This window comes from Phalaenopsis equestris, unplaced genomic scaffold (genome assembly GCF_001263595.1).
Source record: "Phalaenopsis equestris unplaced genomic scaffold, ASM126359v1 Scaffold000123, whole genome shotgun sequence".
Lineage (NCBI taxonomy): Eukaryota > Viridiplantae > Streptophyta > Magnoliopsida > Asparagales > Orchidaceae > Phalaenopsis > Phalaenopsis equestris.
This window is the reverse complement of record NW_018164565.1, coordinates 24,267-32,601: the sequence shown is the minus strand read 5'-3', so window position 1 is coordinate 32,601 and position 8,335 is coordinate 24,267.

Genomic DNA, 8,335 nt, shown 5'->3' with positions numbered 1-8,335 from the left:
TTTTTTTTTCGCGATAATTATATGTAGACCAACCAAAATATTGATATTTACATATTAACCGTCCAAGCAGTTTTTCTAACTCATATAATCCATGAATCAACTATTGAAGGTTTGATAAAAATAAAAATGATATTTACCTATCATTGACCTAAACTTCAATTTTTACAAGCGCAACAATAGTGAAATACATCTTTTTATGTATAGGTGAGACGTTAAAATTAAAGTTTAGGTGTGAAATAGATAAATACATAATATACCAAATAAAAGTTACCGTTAATTTTATATTTGATTGAGAATTTGAAAAATAGATAAAAGAAAGTGATTGATTTGTCAATAGTGAGTTTTGGGTGGCCCTTCATTTCTTCTTGTCAATATACCAACAAAAATAATGGGATAAGCCTTCCTTGTCCGATGCGGAAATCCGACAAGCGCGCCAATAGATTTGGTACCGCCCACCGGGTCCATTACTAGCCCACGTCAGCAATCCGGAGATCCGGTTTCTCGGCGCGCGTTCACACCCATTCCTTCCGCCATTCTTTAATGCTCCCCTCCAACTAACGACGATATACGTTTCTTTCCACTAATTAATCAAACCATTATTGTCATATTAATGGCTTTAGCTTCTTACATGAATATGTTTCTAAATATATCGACTGGTTGAATTCAGCAAAATGTCTTTCATTTCAAAAAAATTTTGGGTACCGGCTTCAATAACACAACATCAAGTATATTGAAGTATACCGCCACCTCTCTCTCTCTCTCTCTCTCTCTCACTCAGGGAGTGTGACTCCATGAGCTAACAAGCCAAGCTCAAGCTTGCCTCGACTCAACTCGTTCGCTCATGAGCCACCTCGTTTACAAAAATATCAATATAAAATATACTCAAAATATAATAAATTTGAAGAGTTTATCTTTAAAGTGTTAAAATTGTATAAAAATAATAGTTTTGTATTTTATATTAACTAATTTTGTATTATTTCTCTCATGATTACTCATTCTATTTGACATTTTGTCATAATACTTAATTAAATTAATATTATTTTCTCTGCTCGTGAGCTGGCTCGAACTTGTAGACTTAAGCTCGAGCTCAAACTCGAACTCAACAAAATTAATGAAGTTCAAGTTCAAACAAAGAATGACTCAAGCTCAACTCAACTCGTTTACACCCCTTCTAGTCTCACTCATTATTCTCTCTTTCATATATAATATAGGGATACTTGAAACATTGGTATTTACAGATATACCTCACAAGTGATTGTTTTGAACTACTGAATCGATGTTTTTATGCGTGTCATGATCAAACTATTGACAATTTAATAAAATGAAAAATACGGATTGGGGTTTTACCATCAATTTTGTTTTTGAGCGAAAACTTCAAAAATGAATGAAAGAGAATTGTTGATTTGTAAATAGCAATTTTTGGATTGTCTGTAAGTAATTGTCCATGCGTGCGCAGCTCAAAGAGAGCTCTTTGCTTGATCTATTCAAATTATTAAGGCAATCTCATCATCAAAATACCCTTATGTTGGGATAGTCTTTAAGTTAATCTAATGTTATGAGAATAACCTTTTTACAAAGATCACTTTCAACATGCACATATACTTTCTCATATTTATTTGATCTATCATGTGCTTAATCCTATACTAAGAAAGATGTCATCAACTCACGAAGTAAATGTCTAGCCATTTGGTTTGGTGAAAATGAAATACAATATGTGATTTAAACCCATGACAATCACGTTGAGAATCTCCACCCCTTACTACTATATCGTGCGTAAGTGGGCTAAAATGCATGTTTGTTCTATTCATTATAAGTTTATTGATTAAATTTTATCTTGGTCTTTGTAGAGATGAACACAAATGAGACCAACTCAAATTTTAAAGAAAAATAATTTGTAAAATAATAATCAAAAAATATTTTAAATATCAATATAAATTTTGAAAATGCATTTAGGATTATTGGCTAATTATTTAACTTATAACAACTTAAGTATTATGTTAGTTACTAGAGTAATATTTAAGTAGTAACCATTTGCATAAATTTCTCAATGCTTCTTTTTCACTGGAGTGTCTATTGCAAAAGAACTTATGTTGAACCTATGTCCACTATCGCTCTCTCTTTAGCGAAAAATTATTGCATACATACATCGCGTGAAGAGATGCATGCGGCGTTCAATCCTGACCGCATATCACGATGATCTACGGTCAGGATATATTTCGTTGGGCCCCACTTTATATTTGCATACATACACCGCATGAAGAGATGCATGCGGCGTTCAATCCTGACCGCAAATCACGAACCGCAAATCACGATGATCTACGGTCAGGATGTATTTCGTTGGGCCCCACTTTATATATATTTTTTTAAATTTTAATTGCATCCTAACCGTAGATCACCGTGATTCACAGTAATTCACAGTAGAGATTGGACACCGCATGCAGAGATGCATGCGGTGTATGTATATAATAATTTTTCCTCTTTAGCTCAAACAAATGCGAACTCCTAAATATTGAACCCATACATTGCAACTAATGGCACAACAGTCCACCAAGATTTATCAAAGTATAGCAAGAAAATAAAAGAAGATTTATATACATGCCACTTAATTCTTATGTATTTACATATCCAGCAGCTAAATTTCAAATTTCACATAACATAATCATGCATGAAACATATGTATTTCACTTTTCAAAAATTAATAAAATAATATTCTGATGTAATATGGAAGATATGAGCAGCATCCATGCTAAAAAAATAGAAGCTTAGGAGACGATAGTCCGACGATGGTAGCAACCAGACATAGATGTTCCCGCGTCGAAGACGATAGTGTTCATACAACAGTGGTCCGATGATGGTGACGGCTAGACATAGGTGGTCCGATGGCGACCATTGTGAAGGTCGAGGCAATGGTGGTCTGACGGTGACAAAAACTGGATGGAGAAGGTCCAATGGCGACGATCGTGATGGTCGAGCAACAATGGTCCAGCGATAGCAGTTGCTTGAAGATGGTGGTCCGACGGCGATGACGGAGGTGTTCAGACGGTGACGATGTTGGTGGCCGAGTAACAGTGGTATGACAGCGGTGGCCAGACGACAGTGGTCTGGTGTAGAGGAAAGCTAGATGACCGTGGTGGAGCTCGGGAACCCTGAAGTGCTTGGAGCTCCTTAAGTATTCTCCTCCAAGTTCAGGTTCGCCTTCATGAAGAAAAGGGTTATATTTATAGATTTTGGGAGTAGCATCTTCTGTAAAAATTGTAAGAATCTAGACCACTACATCACACATCCAAGAGTGATTTCCTTGAACAAATGAAGAGCATTTGAATGTCTTAATGAAGTCAAAATTAAGTGATCTTAGCCTCATTATATTAATCTCGTCGAGACGCTCGATTTGACTATAAATTTGTTAGATTTGAAGATTATTTGATCCCAAAAACATGTTCTAAAACTTCTATTTATGATTTAAGTGCAAAATATGAGCTTATTTGGGCTCAGATCAGATCATTTTTTATATTATTTGGTCTGTCTCAACGAGACAATTCATTTGATCATAAATTAAAGTATAGACATTTCCAAATTTGAATTTTGAAGCTTTTGATTCAAATGTGAGTTGAGATTCACGTGGATCAATAAAATTGTTCCTGATGTCGGAAGAAGCTTAACTTTAGATATTGAACTCTACAGAACTAGAGCAGCTTCAAATTATCCATAAAAATGTTATCTTGTCAAAAATCTTATGAATCTACAAGTTAATTGATCGGCTTATACATTTGGTTTCTTTAATATGAAAATTCTGCACAAATAACTTCTCTTTAGAAATCTACTTAATGGCCACTTCCGTTATTCACTTTTTTCTTGTCCTTTCAGTATCATACTGAAAAATACACATTTGCAACATATTTAACCTTTCTAGATCTGTGTTAATAATTTTGATCCTTTAAAATGTTTAATAAGGAATGTTTAATAAGGACGCAATCTCATCATCATCATCATCAGCCCTATCCCAACTAGCTGGGTCGGTATTATAAATTCTCATTTTTATCTTTTCATAATAAAGATGTAATGAAGTTCTAAATTAAGACTGAATATGGCGCTGAGGAAATTTTTTGCATTTATCAGTAGAAAACAGAAGCTCATCAGAAGTCCAGAATAAGAATATGAACTATTGATTATTGGTTAAAGAAAAACTTAGTTATTATATTCTATAGCTCACCTAATCTTAAAGTTTCTATTATATATTCACTAAAATGTTGGGGTAGATCATTTAAGGATTCAGTAAATTGAATTGGTTAGTAAGAGAACTTGTTTCAGTAATTACTAAATTTAAGAAAATTAAATTACTATTGAGAATGTCAACAATTCCTGGCATCATGTGTTTTTTATTTGCTTTCGATTTTCACAAAAAAAAGGTTCAAATTCCAAAGCAGTAAAAGAGTAAAAGCCAGTATTTAATACAAAAGGTGGACACCCAAAGCATTTGTTTTCATGTGGGCATGCAGATTTCACCAGCTTCTCAATTTGCAAAAATTGGGTTAGCATAGAGTTGGAAGAGTCGAACACAAGAAATCTATAACTCAAATCAATATGGATAATAGAAATTCTGCTCAAATTGTTTCAGAGTTTGGGGTATGTGATGCAAAACTTAGCTCAATCATGATTATTTCATAAAAGTATCAACTCCACACATTGATTAAACTTTAACTGGGAAAATTAATGAGTAGAAGTTAAACTAACATTAGAAAGCTTGCATTTCATGAGATCATTCATCTAACGAACAGCGGAAAATGGTATGATTCTACAAGCATACTTACATCCTTGTGAAATAGCATAAGATCCTACTTTGTGCTACTGATTTTTCAAATATAAACTTCGTAACACAAGGAAATTCTATGAATTTATATTGGTAATTTGAAAGTAAATATGAAGAATTTAAGTGCCATCTTTCCTACCATATGGTCTCTTGAAATAGAAATTATAAATTTCATAATGCATGACCCAAAGCACTCACGAAAGATCCAAGGCATGCAATTAGCCAGTTCGTAGATCTAATGTACCAGATCGGTCAAACCCCACCAAAAAATTATATGCCGACTTGTCTGAGAAACACGTCCAACTGTGTGGGAATGGAAAAATCATTGCTAAACTTGCCATGCTTGATCGAAGCAACTTGTCTCCTCGCTGTAGTGCTGACCAGACTGACAGAAGCATTACCAATGATGAATTGCTAGAGGAGAAACACTCATGAGAGAAAGGGTTATAAATGCAAGGCGTTATCAAATGAATGATATAATGCCCCACACCAGAAGATGACAATAAAGATAAAGATAATGTGTGTGCCATAATTGTTTTACTTCCAACATTCATAATATATGAGCCAACCCATCTATAAATAAATGCGATCATTACAAAAAGGGAAGATCCACAAATATTGTACAATGCTCAATTTCTAGAGAATCATTTCTTTGTTCCCTAGTTTTAATTCCTTATTCTAACTCTTTCCTTGAGTGAGTTAGTCCATGGACAAACCAAGATCCAACACTTTATTCCAAGGCCTACAAAAGTTGCAGAACAAGGAAATCAAGAATTATAGTTATGACCTCAATTATCTCAGACATATTTTACATAGAATATAGAAACAAGGAACAATGCAGCATAACAAACAAACAGTGCATCTGACATATGCAGAACTAGAAAATATATGTGGAAAAAAGATTTAAGTACAAAAGAGGAGAATTATTCAATCTGGCCTAGCTTCTGTTTTCTACTGATAAGTACAAAAGATTAAGACTGAATATGGCACAAAAGGAGATTTTAATGAATCGAGTCACTACTGAATGCGCCTTACTAACCTGGCCTTTGAAGTGCCCTTAAATCAGCCAACCCTTTGGTCAAATGCAATTTCAAATCACAAAAATTTCCCCACATGCGGCTTTATGAATCAGAATGCAACGCCAATTATTTAGATTTCTAATTCAGATTTCTAATTCATGCTAATCCCATAGCTTTAGGAGAGTAGCTAAGAAAAGGTATAAAGAGAGATAAATTTGAGTTAGTTATAAATCTGTCCTTCCCTATCCAAGCTGACAACACTATTCCAAAGCCCCATAAAGGGATAAACATCACAAAACAATACAACAACGACAACAAGCCTTCATCTCACTAAGTGTGGTCTGTTACATAAATCCTTTGCTCCATTGCGTCCAATTGGATGTCATATTTTCAAATAATTCTAATAGATTAAGATCCTTTTTTACACAATATGCCCATGTCTTTTTAGGTCTACCTCTGCCTTTCTTAACATAAGTAAAATCTAAAATATCTACTCTCCTAACACTGTCATTGTCAGGTCCCAAGCCCCAGATGCAAAAAATAGAGGGTTGCATTAAATAGTCCACAACCAACGTAAAATTATTGTAAAAAAATCATGACATAAATCCTTGAAACAACACAAAACAATATGAAGCATAAAAATCACATGAACAAAATGCTAATGAGAAACCAATGTAACACAGATCTTGTACTCAAATAATATAATTGAACTGAAACGTGCACTACATAGTTATCATCTCCCCATAAATGTTGCAATGGTACAATTTGGCACTGAGACAAACCACAAAATGCAAATTTGATTCACATAATCACTTGAATTCTTCCCAACATCTTGAACTAGTTTCAAAAATTTTCCCCCAGTAACCAAGTTAATTCTCCATTTCTCCTAAAATCCTATTAAATCTGTGGAGATAAATTCCCTCCCTAAAATTGGAGTTCTCCTAAAATGCAACCTCCTAATTATTTTAAATCCTAAATTAAGATTTGAATGAAATTATTTTTGTAAGGAAATAATTGTCAATCAGAAATGACGGAAATTAGATAGCTAAATTATGAATTTTCTATAATTAGGAGCTTCCTTATTTAAATTATTTTCAATGTTTTTATTATGATTTATTTCACTTTTAGTTGAATATTTAGATTAAGAATATGTATTATTAAGTTACCTAAAATAGATTATGCAGAATATTTGCAGAATATTTTGTATTTAAAATAGATTTTAAGATTATTAATTAATGGAATGAAAGCAAAGGAAAAAGACATTGAGCCTATTCAGAATTTAGCCTATTTTTCTCAAAACTTTGACATTGACATGGTATCAGAGCCAAAATTTTTGCCCTAATCACCAATAATTATTGGAGGACCGTCAAGACTCCCTTCCCGCTGGTCTTCTTGCAAGACGGGAAGGGAGGAACTATTTCTTTGCCTCGATTCTCGCTCGTTTGCTTGTCATCCCATTATTTCTTCGCCTGCATCATCTTCGTTCTACTTTGTCTTCCTCTTCGACTCGGCCAGTCTCCACAGAGCCTTTCCTTCCTAGATCGATGGCTTCGGCTTCGACAAACCCTTGATCTTAAGTTTGTACACTCTTGGGCTTCGACACTCTCAGCTTCAACACTGTTTGGGCTTCAGTACTCTCAGGCTTCAACACTTTTGGGCTTTTACACTCTCAGACTTCGACACTCTTGGGTTTCGACACTCTTGGGCTTCGACACTCTTGGGCTTCGACACTCTTCGATTTCGACACTCTCAGACTTCGACACTCTCAGACTTCAACACTTTCGGCTTCAACACTCACTGCTTGAGGATTTTTTGTCCTGACAATGTTATCAGTTTTTTGTTGGCAAATTGATGTTTCTTGATCCGTCAGCATCAATCTGAGGGAGGCTGTTAATCAAGAAAGACAGATATCAGACAGTTAAAGTAGGAATTTTCTTAGGAATTTTCTATAATTAGGAGCATCCATATTTAAATTATTTCCAATGCCTTTATTATGATTTATTTCCCTTTTAGCTGAATATTTAGATTAGGAATATGCATTATTAGGTTACCTAAAATAGATTATGCAAAATATTTTGTACCTAAAATAGATTGTAAGATTATTATTTAATGAAATGAAAGCAAAGGGAAAAGGCATTAAGCCTATTCAGAATTTAGCCTATTTTTCTCAAAACTTTGACAATAATTTGACAAAAAGCTACTTTGTAATATTTTTGAAATATTTTCATTTTCTAAATGTGGGGTTAGGAAAGTGTTCATATCTATGAGTTCTCTCAAATATTAAAACACCCTTTTGTGACCATCCAAAGCATACCACAAAAAAGACATCTCACAATAGAAGGAAAGAAATGGAAGGAATAAGCAAAGACGAATCAAAAGATAGAGAAGAGGAGGGGGATTGGATTGCTCTTATTTCAACAATGAAGAGGAGTTTACCTCTTGCTATAGCAGTGGTGTTCAGTTTTGATAAAAATAAGTGAGAATCTACTATAAGTAGATGTTTTTAGCT